Consider the following 11,825-nt stretch of genomic DNA (forward strand, 5'->3'; position numbering starts at 1 on the left):
TCTGCCCAGCAGGATTGCTGCTGTTGCAGCCCTAGGAGGCCCCTCAGGACCTGAGGTAAGGCTGCTGGGGCCACCCCAGTGCTGGCTCCAGCACCCCTACTACCTCCAGGGTAACTTTTCTGGGTGTGACTGTAGTTGCATTCACTGGGTACATCTACAAATGCAGGCACATGTGCTTGCAGCAGCTCACATAGCAGCAGCAAAAAATTGTTCTGGAGGTTTGTGCCTCAGCACACATGCCTGAACATGCACTTTAGTGTGGGGCAAATTGTGTCACTTGGAGCAAACTGAACCTGCCCAGCTCCTACTGGATCTTCAGCCAGGGAGAGCTAGAGGGTGGCTCCAGCACCTGTGCTGGGCCCAGCAGTATAAAAAGCTGTCCTGGTGAGTAGCTCAGGATGACTTGCCCTCAGGAGCTTCTGAGTCCTGGCTAGTTGGTATGTGGGGACACTAGCCCCTTGTGCCAGCTGGACTGATGAAGCAGCCCTGACCTAGAGTGGCCCCTGCACCCTCTACCCACTTGGCTCTGGTACAGACTCTGCAGCAGAACTTCCTGTACCTTTGTGCCAGCTGCCAGTGGGCAGTAGCTACACAGTTGGCCTTTGGGCAGCACTGTTGGTCTTCTGGTGTCCCCGCTCTGCCATCTGCGCAGCTATTGCCCAGCAGATGTGATCCTTGTGGTGGTCCAATTCAAACTGTCAAAGCATGTCCTATTGGCCTCAAATGGCTAGGGGGTCATCCACCTCATTTGCCCTTCAGTTCGGTCCCCAGTGCTGGCTGTGGGCAGACTCCTCTGTCTGGGACCAGTCACTTGCCTCACCAGAATTCCTTGGTGTTTAACTAAAAATTCCCTGGTTTCAAAATAAAAAAAACAGATTATCTTATCTTATTAAAATACTCAAAATCCATGTTCTTCCGTGATTAAAATGAAACACCACTATATAGACAGAAATCAGATCAGCAATGTTTTATTGATATATTTACAAGTTAAAAGCAATTTGAAAGCCAACCAGTACCTCTATCATCATAATAAAACAGATTCAAAATATCTATACACTTTGGTATTTGCTTTTGGTTTTTTTATTGTAGAAAAATCAGAGCAGTCCCTGCCTGCTTTGTTCACCAGCATATGGGGCACTGAGCAGCACTGATATGCTAGTGCCCTGCACCTGGTCCTCACTCCCAACCCACAGCCCCCAAAGGACCCCTCACTCCTAACCTGCAGACCCTGCCTGCTCCCAGTAGCTCCCCCCTGGCCACAGTTCCTTCCCAGCACCAGGACATGAGTCCAGCTGCATCTGTACCACCTGCTGCTTTGTGGCTCTGAGCAGTACCAGCCCTTGCTGTTCTGTTCCCTGTGCCCAGGCCCCAGTGATCCCCATGACATTCCTGGGGAACCCCTGACTGGGGCTCAGGGACTGGGCTGGGTAAGCCCCTTGCCTTCCAAGCCAGCCTCCCCCTGTACAGGGTGCTCTAGGGAGACAGTGGGACTCTAAGCCCATTTCTCATGTCCTCTCCTACCTGGAGCTCTCCCCCACCACAAACCCCCATCTCTCTCTCACACACACCCCTGCTGCCACATCCACCCCTCCCCCCAGCCCATCACACCTATGACAGGCCAGGGCCCCATGTCCCAGCACCGGTGTGGGCATGGGGCAGGGCTGAAATTTGGCAGTTGCCCCTGCAGCTGCAACTCCCACCAGCAGGTCCTGTCCCATCTGGCAGCTAGGCACACTGGGTGTGAGATGTGGGGCTTGGCAAGCAGCAGCAGTGGCCATGGGGTTGCAGGGCCATCTCAGACCAGTGGCTGCACATGACACTGGCCTGGCCTCACCCAGCCCACATGCCCTTGGACAGAACCAGGCCAGCTCCTGCTGTCAACCCACAGCTCTCAGCACTGCACACAGAAGCAGCACACCCCTGGGCCCAGCTGGGTCCTGCCCCCACGTGCCCTGTACACCACTGGGCCAGGCTGACTCCATGCAGGCAGAACCCAGCCCAAAGGCGTACAGCCCCTGGTTCTGTCACTGCAAGCCGCAGGTGGCAGCAGAAGCTCGCCTAGTTTTGTATGAGGGCGTGCAGGCTGGGCTGGGCTGGTGCCATGTGCAGCTACCAGTCTGAGGCTGTGCCATGCCACTGGGGGTCTCTGCCAGGAGTGGGCATGAGCACCCTCACATCCTCTGCTGCTTTGGGGGAGTGGGAAGGGGGCCCAACCCTCCGAAGCACTCCCCCCACTCTTACATGATCCCCCCACAGTTCTCCCCACCCCTACACAGGCCTACCTCCCCAGCATGTTCCTACTTACCTGGGACAGCACCTGAGCCCAAGACTGCTGCAGCTTTGCCTCGCTCCTATTTGCCTCAGCATGCTGACACAGTGTGTTGGAATAGCAGTGGAAGGGGGCAAGCTTAGAGACACTCTGGCCAGGTGCCAGGTCATCGCTTTGGAAGACCCAACCTGTGGTTGACTCAGGACGCACTCCAGGAGCATGCCCTGCACTGCTTTTTCCCAGCAAGGGTTTTGTTTTTGTTTTTTTGATAGCACGATTTCCTGGTATCAAAATTAGAGTCCACACTGCAAATATGCAGTGAAGGGAACATTTTTTTTCATTCTCAGCATGCCTCTTGTGGCATCTCAAACTGCTTTGGGATGCCACAACAGGAACATGCTCACTTATCTGGACACAGCCACTAGATGTATCTACATGTGCACTTTACTGAAGAGTAGATTAATTAGCTCTGCAGTAAAATGTCACCATCTATATGTGTTCCAGTATCAGGGTACAGTAAACTAATTAACTCTGCCATAGGATAGCACTGTTGGGTACTATTATCTTATGGTGGAGTACTTCACTGTGCCAAAACACACATGTAGACAGTGATCAGAGTTGTAAATTGTGCCCAGTAAGCCCAGCCAGTTGGGGGCCTGCTTTCCCCTTGCTCAAATTGCTTCTGTCCTTGGTGCACATGTAGATGTTGCCCCCAGGAACTGCTCTGGAATCTATTGTGTTACATCAACTGTACATATAGTTGCACCCACCGATAATTAAGGATAAAATTCATAGTGCCATCTTCTGATCCCCATCCCCTCCCCAGATGTTGTGTTAGAACAATTTTATCCTACAAACAATAAACAACTTGATATCACATTTTAGACATTATTGCAAATATTTTTCTTGAATATATAAGTTATGTAATATGTATATAAGGACCATATACTAGTATAAATAACCACCTGCATGGTTACTGTGATACTCAAGCTAGGTACAGATGTTTGGGGAGGTTAGATTGCATTAAAATAGCCACTGGATGGCTATTCCAGATTAACCTAACTAGGGATATTAAGTATGAACTGTCAGAAATTCAGGAAGTTTACACTGGTCTAAAAAATGCCTGACCCAATCTAAATAAATTGTACTACAGAGGTAGTCTAACTTAGATCAGGTTCAGTGAGACATCTAACTAAATTTCTCTACAGTTCCCAGTGCAGCCCTGGGGCTGTGAAAGACCAGCCACTGGTCCCTGCTCTGGGGCTGCACTTTTCCTACCCACCTTCATGGCACCAGACTATGTTTAGCCCTCCAGTCCCTCACTCCTCCTCTAGATGAACAACCTCTTGATGGACCAGCCAACCCCCCACCCCCGAGCCCACAAAACCCACCATCCTGCAAGTTTGTCCCTGTGCCAGTTTTGCCAACATTTGCTGGTGCCAGGAGTAGATCAATTTGGGTGGCATGGGCAGGCAGGATGTGGGGGGTTGTTTATGGGTGAGGTGGTGGGGATTGAAAAACAGCTCCTGGTCTTGAGGATTGAAGAGAGTTTCCCATCCCCCCCACCCCGAGACTCAAACAGCACTTCCAATCCGTCCAAGCCCTGTGTGGAGTCTGCTTGCCACCTCAATCCCATCAAGCCCCCTGTGGATTCTGCTAGCCCCGCCAGTCTCCCAAATCTCCCCTGCAGATGCTACTTGCCCCTGATCCTTCCAAGCCCCCCACCCCCTACCAGTCCCTTATCATGACTTACCTTAGATCAGGTGGCCCTCAATCTAAGCTCCCCTTTTTAACCTTTTTAACTCAGTCTTACCTCCCCTTAACCTCCCTGAATGTCTGTATGTATGCTCATGGTTTTGTTCCTATCTTGTGATTGTAGACACTTTTAAAAGAATATTCTCTAATATTACTAATTACATCTTTATATAATTTTGAAAAATAATTACTCTTGCACTGAATTTTAATTAAATTAAATGGCCTATTAAAGTTTTGAGTAGTAGATAAAATAACAAGCATAGAGGGCTAGATGTAAATTAGCACACTTATAATATCTATAAAGTCAAACACAATATATATTAAGAGTCAGTTCAATGTCAAGCAAAATTTACAGTATTATTACTGCTTAGTGTAACTGTATAAGTGTAATTACAAATTACTATTGTGCTTTTGAATCTAATGCGTGATCTTTATATGTGAAGCTATAAGTATTAAATACAAATGACACCAAGCTGGGGGGCATAGATACGCTGAAGGGTAGAACCCTAGTGCTAGGATTCAGAGTGCTCTAGACATATTGGGGGATTGGGTCAAAAGGAATCTCATGAGGTTCAACAAGGACAAGTGAAAAATCCTGCGCTTAAGACAGAATAATCCCATGCAACAATACAGGCTGGGTGTAGATTGCCTGGGCAGCAGCTTTGCAAAAAAGGACCTGTGGGTTACAGTGGACAATAAACTGAGCATGAGCCACCAGTGTTTCCAGAGAAGCCTGCATGTGCCTCTTGCAGCATGTCAAAGAAGTTTGAGACACCACAAGAGCCATGCTGGGATCAAAAAGAAATGTTCTCTGCACTGCAGATTTGCAGTGTGGGCTCAAAAATTCGATACCTGGAAATCCAGGTATCAAAAAATAAATAAATAAATAAAAAGAGCCCACAGAATAAAAGCAGGGTAAGACATGGTCCCAGAACATGCCTTGAGGCGACCAGGAAACCAGTAGGTAGAGTGTGCAGGGAAATCTAGGTTAGGGCTTCTTTAACAGTACAGGTGGCACAAGGGGCTAGTGTCCCCAAATACCAATTGGCCAGGCCCCAGAAGCTCCCAAGAGCAAGTAGCTCTGAGCTGCTTGTCAGGGCAGCTTTTTATACCACTGGGGCCAGCACAGGACAGGTTTTTATACTACTGGGGCCAGCATAGGCCCCAGGCTCTAGCTCCCTCTGGATGCAGATCCAGGAAGAGCTGGGCAGGGTCATTTTGCCTCTGGTGGCAAATCTTGTCCCACACCAAAGTGCATGGCCAGGCACGTGCACTGAGGCAAAAATCCCCTGCACCAATTTGTGCCACTCCTATTTGAGCTGCTGCAAGTGTATGTGCCTGCATGTGTGGACATGCCCAAGAAAGCTAATGGCATATGGGGCTGCATTTGTAGGAGTGTGGCAGAACGACCTAGGGGTGCTGTGACCTCCCCTAGCGCCCCTACCTACTGTGCCAAATCGGGTCTCAAATGCACCCTCTATCTCGCCCGCCACACCTTGCTGGTAAATATCATTAAAGGGAGGCTGCCTTCTTGCCCTCCTTGGCATGGTGCCTTGCTGTACCGGGGCTCTGTCCAATTGCCTGCCTGTGCCCTCACGGGTGCCCCCTCACTTCCCTTGCCGCACCGGGGCCTGTCTCCCACGGCTTTCGTAGCCCCACCGGGGCCTTGCTAGTGCTCCTGCCCCCACCGGGGCCTTTGCCTTTATACGAATCGCCCTCCCTGGCATCTTGGCTTGCGATTCCCCGCCCACACCGGGGCCTTGCTCGCACTCCCGATATTGGCCACACTGGGCTTGCCTTTGCCTTTATACAAATTGCCCTCCCTGGGTTTGCCTTTGCTCACAATTCCCCACAATCGGGGATCAGGTGGCCTCAGGCTTACCTGGCCCCCAGACCCCCTTCCTGGGTCTTACGCCCCACTGGGGCTTCTTGGCTACGCCCACACTGGGATCCTCCCGATGCTGCCCACACTGGGGCCGGGGTCAGAACCCCCCCAAAATGCAGCACCCTCTCCAGTGCCAGGAACCCCCCCCCACTACTGGGGAGCTCCCATGAGGCCTTCTCCAACCCCTACAGCCTTGCCCAGTCCTCTGGTCTTACATAACAACAAAACAGAAAACACAAAGCCCCTTGGCTATAACGTAAATCCCAAGCCAACCTGGCTGTCCTTCATCCATATCCCTGTGAGGGTTCTCTCCACCCCGTAACATCATGCCAACACTGCTCAGGCCATCAGGCTTCCTTACTATACCCACCTTGCTTGCTCCAGCAGAGGCTCCCACTTCTTAGGCTGCCAGAGGGGAACTGACCTCCAGCCTCAGCCTGGCTGTTTATATAGGCCAGGCTCTACCCCCTTCCGGTCAGCTGACGAGACTGGTTGTCTCGGCAACCCACACCTGTGCTGCCCTGGTGACTGGCAGCTGAGCCCATATTACTGTCTGTCAGTAGCAGGCACCTTAGCGTCCTGCTACAAGCAGTATTGCTACCAGGAAAAGAAAGTGATTATTCTCCTCTATTCAGTACTGGTGAGGCCGCATCTGGAGCACTGTGTTCAGTTTTGGGCCCCCCACTACAGAAAGAATGTAGAGAAATTGGAGAAAGTCCAGTGGAGACCAACAAAAATGATCCAGGGGATGGGGCACATGATTTATGAGGAGAGTTCTATTTGGAATTGGGCTTGTTTAATCTACAGAAGAGATGACTGAGAATAGATTTAGTAGTAACCTGAAGTGGAGTTCAAAAGAGGATGAAGCTAGACTGTTCTCAGTGGTGGCACATGACAGAACAAGGAGCAACAGTCTGAAGTTATGGCAAGGGAAGCTTAGGTTAGATATTAGGAAGAATTTTCTTACTAGGAGGGTAGTAAAATACTGGAACATGTTACCCAGAAAGGCTGTGGACTCTCTAGGTTTTTAAGACCTGGCTAGAAAATGCCTTGGCTGGAATGATCTTGTGGATGGTCCTGCTTTGAGCAGGGGGTTGGATTAGATAACCTCCAGAAGTCCCTTCCGACCCTTATTTTCTATGATCCTATGATTGTGCCCAGATCTAAAACTATGCTACTGGAATCCAAGAATAATACAAAATGATACTAAAACTGACCCTTGAATCTGACTTCTGATCATGCCTCTGTCAAGTATTTCAGTATCTGAAGGAAACAGTTGATGCCACCTACTCTCTGTGATGGCCAAAAGGAAACTTGAACATGTATGATACAGGCAATTATGGAAACATGGAAAGACATCCTATCAATAACAAAATTGTCCAGTTTAATTTTGTCTAATAGCAAAATAGTTGAATATTTGGGGTTCCAGTTCCAAGAAGCTGAGGGATTATTAACAAAGAAATATATCAAGAGCATTGTGGTAGAAACACAGCTTGCTGAAATTTTGACTATGCTGATCCTAGAAATTTTGCAAAACAATGAGTAATGACCAACAATAAAACAAAGGTTGTATTCCTAGCAGATTTTCAATGTGAAGACACTGCAAAACCTCCAATGTTTCCTAGAGACAATAATAAAACTAAATTTCGTAGGGAAGTAGGAAAATGCTTCTTTTAAAATACTGGATCTGTAGCTATCATAATAACCTGTGGCATCCATCATGAGAACAATCTCTGGATGGTGGGAGACCTTGTAGAGGCTGTTGTCAAAGTTATACTACAAGTGGGGGAAAAGGAAGATTGTTCTTAAGCTATAGCAACATTTCTACTGGAAGAAATGCTTTCAATAACTACTGGAAAACTTCAACCTGAAGATGCTTAAATGTAAATAGAAAGTGGGAGTTTTAGGGTCTCATTGATAGAAAAACCAGAGAAAGGTTTGATTTAATTATTCATGTCCTGGGAACTGCAATATTCATAGAGTGAAGATTGTAGGGACACCAGTAGTTGCATGATTTATAGTTCCAAGTTCAAGCCAAGATCTTAATACTGTACCTTAAAAATACAAGATGACAAGTATAACCTTTATTCCCTAATTAACACAGTGAAAAACCAGGAAGGACTTATTGTGAGTTAGCTGTGTATTTAAGAAAATAGGTAATGCATGCTACCTTTATACTATTTAATTACTTAATATCATACTTCTTTTAATATCTTTCTCCTCTGGTGCTTATTTCTTAAATTATAATTTAACTGAGTGATTTATTCTTACTCATAATGTTTATTTTTAAACATGTTCATGTGAAGCCATACCTAATTTTATCCTTTAGTTAGACTATTTTGTGAGGAAAATGATTATTATACAATAATTTTACATCAATCAGTCCACGTGTACTGCTATAAAACCATTTTATTTTTCTTATAAGTGCTTTTTCTCTTCAGACCAAGAGTTAGGCTGCCCAGAGAATCCCCTCTTTTGAACACCAATTTACATGGGGATATTTTTGTTGTATCAATAATTTGTACAATAAACAGATGGAATTTAGGCAGGCAAAATGTATAAATATTTAGAGTGAATATAAAAATATTCAGTCCTTTTCCAAGAACTATAATAAATTGATGCACCAGAACTGAGATTATTGATATATCTAAGAAATGTTTGTAACATTCTGGATACCAGTACTGAAAATGAGATGAGAATTTCCTTGTAGAATTTCAATCCCTGCACAATGAAAAAATATATCTCTTCATCTTTTGTCCTCCTTTTTATTTTCAATTGCTTTTCTTTATTCTTGTCTCATTTTCACTTTCTATTGTTTTCCTTTTTATCCTATTTTCCCTGCTCCTATAATTGTATTTCCTCTTTAGAAGATTTCCTAAATGAATTGCATTGCCACCGCCAGACGACCTTTTTAAAAAGGAAAAGCAGAACTAGATGCCCAGTCTCCAATGAAAATCTGGCTGATAACAGCGTGGTACCTTGGGCACTCTGAGAAAGTCAGACATACAGTTTTGATAACCCACCTGTTGAGATGAGCCAAAAGTCCATGTCTCGAGCTTCCTACTGGAGTATTTTAACTACCAAATTATTTTACAAAAAGGTCAGTGTCACCAACTTCACAATGCTTACTGTAAGAATGATTAGAAGCTCAGAATGAAGTGAACTAAGATGCTTGATTCAGTGTTATATAATTAGCTAAGATCCAGAGTACAGGAGGACCATTTTGCTTTTTTTTGTTTGTTTGTTTGTTTTGTTACTGGGGTACTCTAAATTGCCCTTCAGAGTCTCCTCTCTCTTCTCATTCCTATATAGGGGAAATTGGGCCTCTAGCTCTCTCTGTTGATTTTATAAGGAAATAAAATTTACATTGTTCTTTGGATATATGTAACTGCTGGCAAACCAAACATAGCCAAGCTTATTGTCAAACAACCACTAATCACATCAACACTATCTCATATCTGCAAAGTCTTTCTGTGTATTCATGGCAAAGTTAGCATAATAGAGAATAAATTGAGTTTGATGTTTCTTGGAAGTACTGAATCAGTAGGTAGAACAAACTTGATCAAATATGGTACAGATGTAGCTCCAAAAGGAATTTGAATATCTTAGAATGATTCAGACCATTAGGCAATGTGAAGAACAATGTTGTGGGTGACTGAGATATCAAAATTTGTATACCTGTCAAATATACTTGTAGCAGAGTAGAATGTTGTTCCAGATATCTAACCTTATCTAGTTGGATAGACTTTTATTTTTGTTTTTAAGTGTTATATTACTTAAATGAAGGGATGTATTACTAGTAACAAGTAAGTTAAAAAATTTCCACAAGTTCAATGTGATTATGATATTTATATATTAGTTGCATACTACAGAAGTGACAAAATTAGGTTTAGTGTGGAAAAATGCTTTTTTAATATCTTATTAATCCTTTTATGTGTTATAAGCCACCAAGTTACCCAACACCTTCAAAGAAAGATACAAACTACTAGCTACTTTTATGCCAAGCCGCCTGTTTTAATATCTCAGAAAAATGGGCAAGTGATATTACCTGTATATTATAGAAAATAAGCATCCCGTTTTAAACATGTTTTTACTAATAGAAATTTCAAGACAAAAAGATTAAGATGCAAGCCTTATTTTTACTGAATATGAATTTATACAGAGGCCATAGAATAAAGCTTCCTGTAAAAGTTAAGTGGAAGTTTTTAATATGGGCTGGTACTAACGAGCAGCCTCAGCAACCCATTATTTTTTGAGCCATTGAAATGTAATGATTTTTATGCAATCAAAGATTGTGCTTTTAAACACAATAGTTGTTGTGCCAATACCTTTCCAAATCGGAATTAAAAAGTCTCCAGTTTCACTTTTTACCCTTATATAACATGACACTTTTCCACCTAAGCAATACCATCAAGCTACAGCACTTATCTCTATCAAATATCTATCCAGGAGCTGCTGTAGGAAGCATACAGACATAAATACTCGAAACATATACACACTTACTTGGAATAAAACTGGAGAGCAGCTGCCTATAAACAATGTTTCCAGCTCCCTAGAAAAGATGAGCCTATTTTGGATACAGTATTTTGTATTTTATTCAGAAATATTTCTTCATAACAAATTTCATTTGTGATACATATGCAACAGACCTCTTCTTGGAAAGTAAAACATTATATAAGCTATTAATTCACAGCTGTTAACTTTTTCCATCAGATCTAGAGCATGGTCTATAATAAGGGATGCTGATTAACAGGAAAGGTGATACAGAGATGTAAAAGGGCTATCCTAGGTGCATTTTTTACTAAAAAATAAAGTAATCTGATTAAAATGCAAGTACTGTAACATATTACTACCATAATAAGTGATATTAACAATATATATTGGAACACACAGTAAGTTTACATTCATTATGTAACACAGACCACTATCCCATGCTTCTCATTCATGTGGGCACCAATGACACGGCTTGGAGCGCTCCCAGCCGGGTCATGAGGCACTACAGGGATTTGGGAGCAGGGCTAAAGAGTCTGGGGGCACAGGTGGTATTCTCGTCAATCCTCCCAGTCTTGGGCTATGGGCTGAGGAGGTAGAGGAGGATCCACATAGTTAATCAAAGACTGTGGCACTGATGTCATCGGGAAGGCTTTGGCTTCCATGACCACAGCCCACTCTTTGGCAAGAGAGGCAGCAAGCTGCTGGGAAGAGATGGCCTCCACCTCTCTCCCCTGGGGAGGAGGCTCTTCTCAGCCAAACTAGCTGACCTGCTCCACTGGGCTTTAAACTAAGCCTGTTGAGGGACGGGGGGACTACTGCCACTGCAGGCCCGCTGAGCAACCCTTTCAAACCCAGTGGGTCAAGGCACTTAAGGGAGCCCACCCCTGCCCCAGCCCTGGTATAATCTGTGAGAAAGGCAAGACCCCTAAGGGGACACTTGCCTGCCTGTACATAAAAGCCAGGAGCTTGGCGAATAAGCAGGAGGAGCTTATCAACGGGAATCTGGGTGACAGCGACCATGAGTTGATCACCTTCACCATCCGCCGTAAAGCTGGCAAATCAGTCAGCAACATGGAAGTCCTTGACTTCAGGAAGGCCGACTTTGACAAGCTCAGGAGGCTTGTCAGTGAGGCCCTAAGGGACCAAGACCCCAGGGAGAGGGGAGTTCAAGAAGAGCGGTTGCTCCTCAAGGGAGAGATCCTCAATGCACAAGCTAATTCTATTCCATCTTGGAGGAAAGGCAGCAAGAGGGCACAGCAGCCCCCCTGGCTCCCCAGGGATCTAGCAGATGTACTGAGGTTAAAAAGAAAGGCCTACAAAGGATGGAGGATGGGATTCACAAGAAGAATCATTCTGCACTGGTCCAGTCCTGCAGGGAGCAAACCAGGAAAGCCAAGGCTGCAACTGAACTCCAACTAGCTT

Source organism: Crocodylus porosus, unplaced genomic scaffold (genome assembly GCF_001723895.1).
Source record: "Crocodylus porosus isolate Cpor-Errol unplaced genomic scaffold, CroPor_comp1, whole genome shotgun sequence".
Taxonomy (NCBI): domain Eukaryota; kingdom Metazoa; phylum Chordata; order Crocodylia; family Crocodylidae; genus Crocodylus; species Crocodylus porosus.